Below are 13354 nucleotides of genomic sequence, written 5' to 3'. Positions count from 1 at the left end.
AGTATGCAATGTAATAGTGGAGTAAAGAAGAGCAGTAGGAATTTTGAATTCAGTTTATAGTGATTGCAGTCATTTGTATGACAAAAATCTAACATGCTACAAATACTTCCAGTTTTTTATAATGTTGCTGTCTGTGCTGGGAAGTGATTTACATTTTTCCTCATCTATACCAGTAGGAATGTGGTAGAGTAAAAATTATCTTTAAAAGAAGTGCAAGTTCAGCAGGATTCCAGTCTGCATTGCAAGCTTAGGCTCAAATGAACCTTTTTGATGGGGAATAATGCAAGCCTCTGAGGACTTGCTGGAATGCTCTGTGGCAATTAGTTCTGTAATATCATAGTTCAAGTTCTGGCCTTTGGAAATATGTACGGCTCATTTTTCAAAATGCTTTTGTGCCTCCTCCCCCCCCCCCCCCAGTTTTCCATCATATAATAGTTACAACAGAATATCATTTGTGTTTTGAACTATGATAGATTCCACCACCCGTTTCTGTCGGATTATCATATTGAAGATTTTCATCATCTACATGCATGACTTGCAAAGCTGGTGCAGGTGGAGCTTAACTGATTAGGGAGTGCCAACGAGCAGTAATATTCTCTTCAGGACTCCAATTCCTTGTGATCATTTGAAATGCATACCAACAGGATGTGTGCTCATGACCCTGAAAAAGTCTTGGGGCCCTTCTAGACTCAACGGACCTCAGGAGGGGGACAGTTCTCTTCGTTTAACCATGGAATCAGTAGGTCCTTATCAAAGTCTTGCCTGTTAAATTCAACAGAACTTCTTGGGTTTTTCTCATACTAGTTTCAGAATAGTGATTATGCCAACTTAACTGCAGACTTAAAAGGAAAAAGGATTGCTGCATTTACTCTTTGGAGATACATTTTTCCGTTCAGCTTTTCTGGACAAAACCAGAAGATCATACGTATTTTTAAAATTAGGAAAGCTTTAGGGTAAAAATGTCTTTGAAAATCGTTGCAGTTTTGAGACACGAATTCTTATGTGCTCAGAAAATGTTGTGAGGATTCTTTTCTTAGACATTAAAAGTAATACTAGACAACAGACTAACTGTAAATAGCATGATGCCTGTGTTTCTCAGTGTAGCCTAACAGCTTAAAAAGATTATGACCATGCTTGTTAAAGTAATAGAAAATATACGCTACTAGTGTTTTTCTGTTTCTACTGCCTCAGAAAACCCACATATATGACCTGGGATTGGTGATAGACCTTCTCCAGGCAGTAAGGTGAACTAGGTGGCTTTCAGATATCCCCATTAACAACCATTTTTGTGATTATCTGTGATTGAGAAAGTCTGTAAATGGTTCATGAGACAAATTCAAAACTCAGGTGTAGGTCACTGCTGAGGAATGTGGAAGGGTGGTGAGACACTGGAACAGGTTGTCTCAAGAAGTTGTGGCTGCCCCATTCCTTTAAGTGTTCAAGGCTAGGTTGGATGAGGCTTTGAGCAGCCTATCTAGTGGACGGTGTCTCTACCTATGGCAGGGGGTTGGAACTAGATGGTCTTTAAGGTCCCTTCCAACAGAGCCCATTCTATGATTCTAGAGCATACTTCCCACTATACCTTGGCATTGTGCTGTGCTCCCTGGCTCAGGAGTCAAGGGATTGGGACACCCAATTTAATCTGGCATGAAGGATCACCAAAGTCCTCATAACATGGCTATAAACAAGTGAAAACCAGAGCTCAACTGCAGATAAATAAAAACTTGCCCTCAGTGGTAACAGAACACCTATATGCTCTTCACCCTGTGTGAAATTCAGTCCTATGCTGAAGGCCAGGGCAGGTTCCAGATTCCAGCAAGCATTGTTTTCCAAGGTTTGAACAGTTGTGGAACAAGGAAATCAAAACTATACAACAGGCATTCTGGAAAAATACACTGACCATAAAAGAGTAATAAAGTTGTATGATATGTTAATGTTGTTGATGCATTTCTTGGGAATGAAGAAACACTGGCCTGCACTTATGAAAGAGTTTGGAGGAACCCATTGTATGAAATGCAGACTTGTATGAAAAACTGTAAATAATCATAGAATAAAACTATAATTGGTGAACAATTAAATAGAATGTACTAGCTCATAGCTAACACTGTGACAGTTAAGCAGCTGAATTAGTGTATGCTGTCTTTAAAAAAGAGATTGCGGATCATGATTTCATCTCCCAGATACTTTGATTTTATTTCCTTTGTTATCCAGTGCGTTATTTTTAGTGGGCTCCGTTATCTGGGAGCATGAGGTAAGACAGAAGCTTTCCACACTGGCAAGCTCTTCTCCAGATATATACTAATGTGAAGTATTAGTCTATTTCATAACTGTGTGTTAAGTATTTGGCTTAAACAAGCATGTAGTCACATATCACAGTAGGCCGGGTCCACAACAATGATTAGCTGTTGATAGATCTTCTCTCATTAGTTCTTGTGAAAGACAGTCTTAAAAAAACAACCCCCACCTTTATTCCTTACACTAGCTGTGTGAAACCATCTTTGTCCATGAGCCTGTTTTTTAAATCTGAATTTTGCTTGTATTTTGTGTAAAATGAATGGCTTTGCTGTCTTTCCTCCTAATCACATTGAGCAGCGTTGCTTGTCATACCTGCATGTTTGAAACTCAGCTCTGCCATCATCTTGACTGCAGCCTGGAGGTTAGGGTAACACCCAAATGCTGTGCTAGACAAGACTCCCACTGGCTATAGTTTATATAGCTGGGGTGCTTCATACCCACATCATAGTACTTTTAAGACCATATTTTTCACAGTTCATCAGCAAACTATATAACATATAGGAAAATGAACAAGTTTCTAATTTAAAAAAAGCAATTTCTGTATGCAGCTTTAGAGCATACATTCCTTCAGATGCAACCCTCTTACAGTACGTTGTAGAAAACAGTGGCCTGTTAGCACTCCATTTCAAGCAACTTCATGTGCCAGACCAGACAAAGCATGGAACTTTTGTACAGACAGTGCTGATACCATACTGTTTGTCCAGATATTCTTAGGTGTAGCTTATGCGACTTGTACTCTAGCAGACCTGCTTACATGTTTCATTTCTGTTTCAAGATATGGCTTTGATGAGCTGTAGGTAAATACGCAGAAAGCTAGCATTTAGGCTGCTAAGTCTCACATAGTAACCTGCTTGCCTGAGAATATGCACTAAATGCTATTCTTTATAATTTTGCTGGTGTTTAAGAAAAATTTTCATGAACTGGATTCCGTAATTATTTTGAAGACAAACTATGTGATTCCCACTTGACATCAGATTTAAGAGTATCTTTAGTTAAAATGAAGTTTACTATATAGAATCATATAATCAACAACGTTGGAAAAGACCTTTAAGTTCATCAAGTCCAGCTGTTACCCCAGCACTGAGGCCACCACTAACCCATGTCACTGAGGGCCTCTTCTACACGGTGTATCAAAGAGACATTGATGTGCATTTGCTGAGAAAGTCACCTATTCCATAAATTTCCTTTGACACTTATTCTGGAAAAAAAGGATTAAATAGATTATGGAAAGGATACACGATTCTACCACCTTATTAATATTTTCTGTTCACCCTGGTGGAGAATACCTGTAAATCTTTCTGAGTTCATGTTCTGCTTGTGACTGCAGCATTTTGACTCCTATGCTTATTAATTATTTCATTAGATAAATATTTTTATATATATAAGACATTACTGGGGGATCTATTACGGATCACCTGATCAAAGAGAACTCTGTGGATGAAGCGCTCTATAGACAGATAGGAGCAGCCTCATGTGCGCAGGCCCTTGTCCTCATGAGGGACTTCAATCGTCCTGATATCTGTTGGAGCGATAGTACAGCCCGGCACAGGCAATCCAGGAGGTTCCTTGATTGTGTGGAAGACAACTTCCTCCTGCAAGTAACAGAGGAGCTGACAAGGAGAGGTGCCATGCTTGACCTCGTGCTCACCAACAGGGAAGGGCTCATTGGAAATGTGATGCTCCCGGGCAGCCTTGGATGCAGCAATCACGAGATGCTCGAATTTGAGATCCTCAGGACAGTGAGAAGAGTGTGCAGAAGCTCACTGCCCTGGACTTTAAGAGAGCAGACTTGGGCTTCTTCAGGAACCTGCTTAGTAAGGTCCCATGGGATATAGCCCTAGAGGGCAGGGGGGGCCAAGACTGTTGGTTGATATTCAAGGATCACCTGCTACAAGCTCAGGACTGTTGCATCCCAACTAGAAGGAAGTGCAGCAGGAGGGCCAGGAGACCTCTTTGGATGGATAAGGAGTTGCTGAGGGAACTTCGAGGGAAAAAAGAGGCTTATAAAAGGTGGAAGCAAGGACAGGTGGCCTTGGAAGAATACAGGGATGTGGCCTGGGAAGCTAGGGACCAGGTTAGGAGAGCTAAGGCCCAGTTAGAATTAAACTTGGCTAGGGATGTAGAAGGTAACAGGAAGGGATTCTCTAAGTATGTTGTGAAGAAAAGACAGACTAGGGACAACATAGGCCCCCTCTGGAAGCTATCAGGAGAACTGGCTACCCTGGATTTGGAGAAGGCTGAGGTTCTTAATGACTTCTTTGCCTCGGTCTTTGCTGGCAAAGGCTCTGACCACACCACCCAAGTCTTGGAAGGTAGATGCAGGGACTGTGAGAATAAAGACCTTGGGCCCACTGTAGGAGAGGATCTGGTTCGAGACCATCTTAAGAACCTGAACGTGCACAAGTCCGTGGGACCTGATGAAATCCATCCGCGGGTCCTGAAGGAGCTGGCAAATGAAGTTCCTAAGCCACTGGCCATTGTATTTGAAAAACCATGGCAGTCAGGTGAAGTTTCTGACAACTGGAAAAAGGGAAATATAACCCCCATTTTCAAGAAGGAGAAAATGGATGACCCGGGGAACTACAGACCAGCCAGTCTCACCTCTGTGCCTGGCAAAATCTTGGAGCAGATTCTCCTGGAAGGCATGCTAAGGCACATGAAAAACAACAAGGTGCTTGGTGACAGCCAGCATGGCTTCACTAAGGGGAAATCCTGCCTGACCAATTTGGTGGCCTTCTATGATGGGGCTACAGAACTGATGGACAGGGGTAGAGCAGCTGATGTCATCTACCTGGACTTGTGCAAAGTGTTCAACACTGTCCCACACGACATCCTTGTCTCTAAATTGGAGAGACATCAATTTGATGGATGGAGCACTCGGTGGATAAAGAACTGGCTGGATGGCAACACGCAAAGAGTTGTGGTCAATGGCTCAATGTCCAGCTGGAGACCAGTAATGAGTGGTGTCCCTCAGGGATCGGTGTTGGGACCGGTCTTGTTTAACATCTTCGTCGCTGACATGGACAGTGGGATTGAGTGCGCCCTCAGCAAGTTTGCTGATGACACCAAGCTGTGTGATTTGGTTGATACGCTGGAGGGAAGGAATGCCATCCAGAGGGACCTTGACAAGCTTGTGAGGTGGGCTGATGCCAACCTCATGATGTTTAATCATGGCAAGTGCAAGGTCAGAGCAATCCCAGGCACAGCTACTGGTTTGGGCAAAGAAGAGATTCAGAGCAGCCCTGTGGAGAAGGACTTGGGGGTGCTGGTTGATGAGAAAATGAACATGAGCCTGCTTTAGTGTGCACTTGCAGCCCAGAAGGCCAACCGTATCCTGGGCTGCATCTAAAGGAGCGTGACCAGCAGGTCAAAGGAGGTGATCCTGCCCCTCTACTCTGCCCTCGTGAGACCTCACTTGGAGTATCGTGTGCAATTCTGGTGTCCTCAACATAAAAAGGACATGGAACTGTTGGAACAAGTCCAGAGGAGGGCCATGAGGATGATCAGGGGACTGGAGCACCTCCTGTATGAAGATAGGCTGAGAAAGTTGGGGCTTTTCAGCCTGGAGAAGAGAAGGCTGCGTGGGGACCTCATAGCAGCCTTCCAGTATCTGAAGGGGGGCCTACAAGGATGCTGGGGAGGGACTTTTCATTAGTACTGTAGTGATAGGACAAGGGGTAATGGGTTCAACCTTAAACAGGGAAAGTTTAGGTTGGATATAAGGAGGAAATTCTTTCCTGTTAGGGTGGTGAGGCACTGGAATGGGTTTGCCCAGGGTGGTTGTGAATGCTCCATCCCTGGCAGTGTTCAAGGCTGGGTTGAGCGGAGCCTTGGGTGAGATGGTTTAGTGTGAGGTGTCCCTGCCCATGGCAGGGGGGTTGGAACTTGATGATCTTAAGGTCCTTTCCAACCCTAACTATTCTATGATTATTAAATACATGACATCTCAGTCTTTCACTGGTTTTCATTTAAAAGCAGAAATGGAATTTTTCTTTACTTTGGGGAATTCTGATCATTAAAGGACATCTCTCTTCTAATGTTTTGGGCTTTATCAGTTGGGAAGAGAATGTTCTATGCCGATGTTCAATAAGAGCCAAATTTTGTAAATGGAACAGCTTGGCAGACTAGTATTTTTTCACCTTTATTAATTAAGCATTTTTCAGAGCTGTTGTGACTTGGTATTAACAAGCAATCAAATAGCAGCATCTAAAGAGGAGACACTGACAGCTGCTATTCCTACCTTTCAAAAGCTAAAATATTTTGCTAATTATTTATTTATTTGTGTGTGTGGCTCTTTTAAATAGAACCACTAGGTGGTGCTTGAAATAAGCTACCCCGGTGTGACTCGCTCTGGGTTGCCAGGCCCATCTCAGAAATCTAGGGACAACTGGAAATTATCGTGGCTGTGAAATATTAAGCCATAATTTATAGTCAAACCTCCAGCAGGAATATTCTTGGTAACAGGAGTAAGACTGCTATCGAAGTGCTTGGTTTCCTCCTTTTCCAAAATTAATTTTTCTGTTTCGGAAGCAAAAGTAGGTGTTCACCATTATGGAGATACATTGCTCTCCATTATAAATTTCAATGTTTCTGAGCTCTGATACTCACAAAATAGATCATTTTCCACTAGCATTTTTGGCATTTGAAGAAAAAGCTTATGTCCAGACTCACAGTATTTTGGATACATAGTTCTTTAAACATATTAAATATGAAGGTTGGCATTACCTGGATGCTTCTGCACTCCTGAGAGAAGTTGAACTCCCAATAAGAAATGAAGAAGGGCTTGAGATGTTACTGCACATGACTGGGGGAATGGGCAGGAAGGCACATGTGGCCAGTTATGCAGGTATAAATTATGGACACTGTGCTAAAATCCTCATGGCAGCTTGTTTTCTCATGTTATTCTTTAGACATTTGCTGTGCTATTACTCTTCCTAATGTAAACTAACTTCTTCAGAGCTTTAAAAAGTACAGCCGCTATAAGACTTCTTGATCAGCTATGCACTGGTACGTTGCCTGGTAATTGCCTTGCCTTTCAGTCTGATGGTAAAAGCTTCTGGTGTAATTACTTGTTCCTAACATTATTTCTCTGTCAAAGAGGACGTGAGTCCTGCCAAACACCTGCCCAGTGCCCCGGTTAGGAGCTCCAGAGCCCCTCTGGTGCCAGGAGAAGCTGTGACCCTTTCAGCCCTTGAGCCACTCCAATTTCCTCTCTGTCTTCTTCTCTTGAAGGTGAAATTCTGCTCATCCTGGCTTTACTCAGCATGTAGCTTTAAGGGAAGTGCCCCTCAGAAGGCATTTCTCTGTTCTTTGCAGACCTGAGGAGGACAAAATCGGGTCCAACACATATGGCGAGCAGGGGATAGATGGAAAGGAAGGAGAAAATATAACGAAGTTGTTCCTATCCTTTTTGCTTGCTTACAACAGCAGGGAGGTGGCTGAGGACAGCTGCCTGGGCTGTGGTGGCGCAGTGCTAACACACAGCCCGTGCAAGTCTTGCCTGAGAAGAAGGGTAATACTGGGTAATAATAAGAGGTAATACTCAGGGCTGGGCAGGTATCAGAGGTGCTACACTAGCAGCTATTGAGGATTAGGAAATTGAAAGTAACCACAGCCGGAACAGTTTAAGAGCTACAAGACAAATTTAGAGTAAGATAGGCTTCTGTTATTCATAGAAAAAATGTTTAAAATTACTGTTGAGGCAGGATATATAGGAAAAGCATGTGTGAACTGCTAGTGGAAAAAACTCTAGATAATTAGTCTGTTATAAAAGTCTCTAAAGGGTGCGTATGTGAACCCAGAGAATTCAGACCTAGTTATTGATAAATTCACTACCATCAATGTAATATGTCATTTAGGTGTAATGAAAAGTCTGGTTTGATCATGGCCAAAGCACAAAGGGCGGGAAGCAGAAGGAAGTATATAAACTAAGGTGATGTACATGAGAAGCTAATCCGTCACCCCTAGTATGCCTACAACGCGTCAGGTATTTTTCATGTTTAAAATGTAGTCTATGAAGAAACAGCTTATGGATATTGATCTCACAGAATAAAAGAAGGATTTGGGTCACTGGAAAGCTATAGAGAAGAAATTAATCATAAACTCAGCATTTTGTACAAAGAGGATTTATAGGACATGGAAAAAATAAGTTTAATTATCTGCAATGCATCTTGGAATAATGCTCTTACCAGTAATCTGAAATATGCAGATTAGAAAATGTTAGTCCAACCTGTATATAATATGAAGTTAATAGTTCAGAGGCTTCCTCCTTTGCTTTTTCTTTGTTATTGTAGTTCTGAAACGGATTCACAAGATTTATATATATAATATTTTCTTTCTTCAGTTTGTTGTTGCTGGTAAAGTTTAACACCAGTTTTAGTTCTGTATCCAAGTATCCTCATTTTTCACTATGTATCCTGCCAAAAATTAAATTCTTCTAAACCACAGTTATGTTTGGATTGATCAGGTTACTTGATTTTATTGTTTAATTGGCACATTATTTATTAAGTTTGCAGAGTTTTTTAACAACCTAATTCTTATCTTACCACTTCTGATTCATTTTCCTGAGAGGAGACTGATGAAATCTTTGTTCATGGCAACGTGAGTCTGCCCCATAGGCAGGGCCAGAACTGTATGCGGTCATCTCAGAAGAGAGCCAAGAAAGAAGCCCTTAGCATCCTGAGTCCTCAGAGTAAGGCAGAGAGCTGCTCCTTGTACAGGCTCAGGTTAGAGCAGATCCAGATGCAGAATGAACATACTCTGATCTCTGTGCTTTAACATCACAGTGTTATCAGCTGTAATGTAATTTGAAGAGAGAGATTCACGTTCAAGAGCTAAAAAAGCACCAAATAGATCTTACTTCCCTTGATAGGACCCAAGATAGGAAAAGGAAAGAGTTAATTTCTATTTCACCAGCTTAAGGTTATGTAAATTTTCACTTGTTTAAACAAGTGGTTTAGTTAAATTTCTTGTAAAAAGAACTAAAAGCAGTAATTAAGTTTCAGGTTCAAAAGAAGAAAATACATCTTTTTAACTATTTAATGCTAAGGTAGGACAAGTGATGTTTTCTTCAGTTAATTTGTAAATTTTCCAGTGCAAGCTAACTAGAAAAATGCTTAGGTTAAGTAAGGAATTTTTTCCTTGCCATATTCTGAAATTGCTGTTGGTTTTATTCAGGGCAGATTCATTCTTGGTGTAACCCCACACAACTGAGCGATGTCAGTATTTTAGAAACATTTTCTGGGTCGATATGTAAAACAGAAAAAGGAAAGTTTAGAGAGAAGTTAGTCTGAGGACAGAACTGCAGAAATATACCTTGACTGAAAGCCAGGCTGACACAGCCTTTGCAAAAGGCAAGAAAAGCGCTGTGCTTTGCAGGCTTTTTGAAAGCTAGTGAAATAGCTTTTAAAAAGGTGAAGATGTGCTAAAAGTTTACTTTCTGTAGTTTCTCAACAGGTCTTCTCACAGAATGAAGATAATTAAAGAGGACGAATAATCACAGAGTTGGCTATGAATTAAACATTGAATATGTAAGAAAACAAACGAGCAAACAGAAAGCTGGAGAGAATGTCGTTTTCTCCAAATAGGAGGAGGTTAGTAACAGGCTATCCCAGGGATCTGTTTTAAGAAGAAATTATTTTTGTTTGGAAGCAAAACCTTTTCCCCACTTAGTCTAAAAATAGGCTAATATGAGATAGAAATAACTCTTAGAAATCAAAGATGAGATACCTTGGCCCTTTGCAGCAAAACGGAGTTGACTAACAACTATTCTGAGATACAGTATGTGGTCTGTTTTGTGGTTGTATTTTCTTCTCAGGTACATATCAGGTACCTTTTATTTCTACGCAATCGGTCATACTTTTTTTTCAGGATTGTCACATCCACTTCTCACCTCCAAAACATTTATCACTGGCAACTAAAATATTAGTATGTCTTACTGGCTTCCTCTCATTGATGATTAGCCAAAGGTCTCCCCCTTGTAGCCCAACTTTTCTTTGCCTCCTCTTTGGTGCTGTGGTGGGTGTCATCTCTCTGCCTGTCATTTTGGCTATACTTGGCCATCTCTCAGGCCCCTCTCTATCTTCATCCCAAGATCATACCTCTTTTTTTACTAATTCCCTCTGCGTAATGTGTCAAGGATAGAATTCTCTTTGTCTACTCACAAAACTGAAGTTCTCGTTCCTGTTATGGTTTTCTCATTGAGCCCGTTCTCTGGTCTTGTCAAATTCAGTCTTGCCTTGCTCACGCCTACCCATGAGGCTACTATAAATATGTATTTTTATGCACATCTGAAAATATTAGCTCTCTGTGTGCATCCTTATACTCTATTTCTCTTGTCACATCAAACCTTCAATGCTTATCCTGAAATCAAAGCCCTTTTTACTGTTGCCATCTAACCTATGGCACCAGCTTTTCGTTAGCAGTGAGCTCAGTTAGGTGCAGCCCCCCTTTTGCCCTCGGTGGTAGGAAAAGCTCCACAAAAGGAGTCTTCTTCCAATCCCTCATTGAAGCTCTTTTGTGGGACATTTACAGGCTTCACAAGACCCAGGTTGCAGATATGCAATAATTTAGGCTGACTGTTTTGGCCAGTATGGTGTCACTGTTCTTTTATCATCTAACTCTTGCCTTTTTGTGTCTTTTTTTATATGTAGATGCAGGCTGCCTGAGGCCAGGGACCAACTTGATTGGTGTCTGCAAAGACCTTAGGAGAATAGGGTAATGCAGTAACATCAACCATAGCACTAATACCATCAATGCATACATTATACTATTTATTTTACATATTTTTTAAGGAATCACGGACATCTTTTGGGGTTAACCACACATGAAAACTACCTTCTCAGTCCTTCTGTGCTCATGACTTTCATTTAATTTCACTGATACAATAACAAGTTCCCTTGCCTGGAGAGCTGCAAGGACATTGCAGGGAAGGACTATTTAATTGTCTAAGGATGGCTCTGTCCCCTGCTTCACCTTCATGCACTAAATCAAAGGAAAATGTTGACAGAAGATAGAAATGTCTCTAATATCCTTCATTCCAGGGTGCTATTATAGACACTCCAAATGTGAGTAGTATAGGATTAGTATAGGCGATATTGACACCATCATCATTCTTTTTAGCTGAATTAACTTTAAAAAATAGTCAAGAAAATCCAGAATAAAATTACCTAATTCATTTATTAACTCAGCTGAGTCAGTGAGTATCCAGTGATTGCCAACATGGATTAAAGTTTATATGTCATTCAAGAACTCAAATATTGTTTCACTTGGAAGGCAGTGGTCTAAGTAAACAGGATTTCCCTGAAGGTAGCAAGGAATGATGATGCAATGTGGTTATTTATTAGCTTTGGTTTTACTGTCAGGGAGATGGGCAAATATATAATGCTTAGAATTTAAATGGGTCAAACTATTTGCACTGCTTAGTCTTTGCCCAACTTTATAAGTTCCTAGTGATAAGCTTCTCAATAAACATAATTTTCAGAGGTCCTTTATCCTCCTTTGGTATTGTGCCAGTTTAAGCACTTCTGAAAATCAAGCCATTCATTTAGGTTTTGCAGTAAAACTACTCAGAACCATTTCTTTGCGGAAGATAGTACTCATTTAAACTCAAGGCTTTCACAGAAATCTACCAATTTGGATTGATTTTTTTTTTCCTGAATATCCCATGTTGACTGTCTAATCACTGCAAGAGCGATATCTAAATATACACCTGACATTTTAAATCCAAATCCAAATATTTTGACATGGTATGTTCTCACAGGTTTTGGTTTTTACAGTATAAAATGAAAGCAAATTTTGTAATCTTGAAATGCAGTAAATGGATGGTTGTCTCTGGACAGATTTATTTACATCCCTAGTTTAAATTGGTTATTTGAAAAACATATAAAAAAGCTCTTGTTCTCGGTTTTGGGCTTTTTTTTTGTTTTGTTTCTTTTTTTTTTGGTAAAAATTTAATTTAATTAGTTGTCTTCTTAAAAAGCAACTTTACCCATTAAAAAAAATACTGGGTGAGCTGTTGGACCCACTGATGGAATCTACTTTCCGTTTGACTAGGACACACATCTATACCTGCAGTCACTCTGCCCACGTTCCTCTACAATACTCCTTGCAAATAATTATTAGCAAGAATTTGCTCACAGGTCTTGACAGCATCAGTATACCTTATCAACCATGGCATATGGCTTTCTGATACACACCCTGCATGTAGAAGTAATGTAAGCCAAATGAAGACTTGCCTTGATTGTGTCTTTTCAATATTTCACTGGTCTTCTCTAACATGTATATGTTTTAACTGGCCATAGAAAGTGGGAGAGATCTCATCATTTTATTTTTTTTTTTCCTGAATCAATGTAAAAACCTGTAAGAATATTGCTTGACTGTTTGATATCAATCTAAGGCTTTGTTTTCCTGATGATATTTTACCATTAAGACAATGCATGTGAATAAGGCATCTGATGTTGTAATTTTAAATTTTTCAAGGTTTTCAGGCATTATCATTGCTTTAAATAAATCATTACAATTGTTTTATAAAATAATTGACTAAATCAGTGCCAAAACTACTACCATCTATCACTTTAAGTACAGCAAATGGGATTAAGGCTACTCAAATTATACAGAAAATCCTATTAAAGTCATTTAGGTTAGACTTCTAATGTTACTTAGGTACCTAATTCTCCTTTTATCCAACTTAAGATGAGGTGCATAAATAAATTTGCCACTCTGGGTCTTAGGAGCTTTTGAAAATCCTACTCACCCATGTATGATATACAGCTCTGCAGAAACTTTTGCAGAAAGTGTTGCAGGAATCAGACTTACAGATCTGATTTCCCAAGGAAATAAATGTGATCACATTGCCTGCCCATCTGTCTGTCCATCAGTCAGTCTCTGACCTCAATGTCTCTCCTCTTCATAACTTTTAACCTGACAGCTAATGTTGGCTACATTTGACAGAAAGGAAAAGGCCCAAAGGTATTAAGTCATTACGAAGTATAATGATTGGAGAAAGGGCAGAGCTGACCTTCTGCCTCCCCTTGAGAACTACAGCATGAGCCCAGCTGTC

The sequence above is a fragment of the Pezoporus wallicus genome, unplaced genomic scaffold (genome assembly GCF_028554395.1).
Source record: "Pezoporus wallicus isolate ANWC-B61680 ecotype Strahan unplaced genomic scaffold, APGP_CSIRO_Pwel_v1 contig_4131, whole genome shotgun sequence".
In the NCBI taxonomy this organism is placed as follows: domain Eukaryota; kingdom Metazoa; phylum Chordata; class Aves; order Psittaciformes; family Psittacidae; genus Pezoporus; species Pezoporus wallicus.
This window is presented reverse-complemented; position numbering follows the sequence as displayed.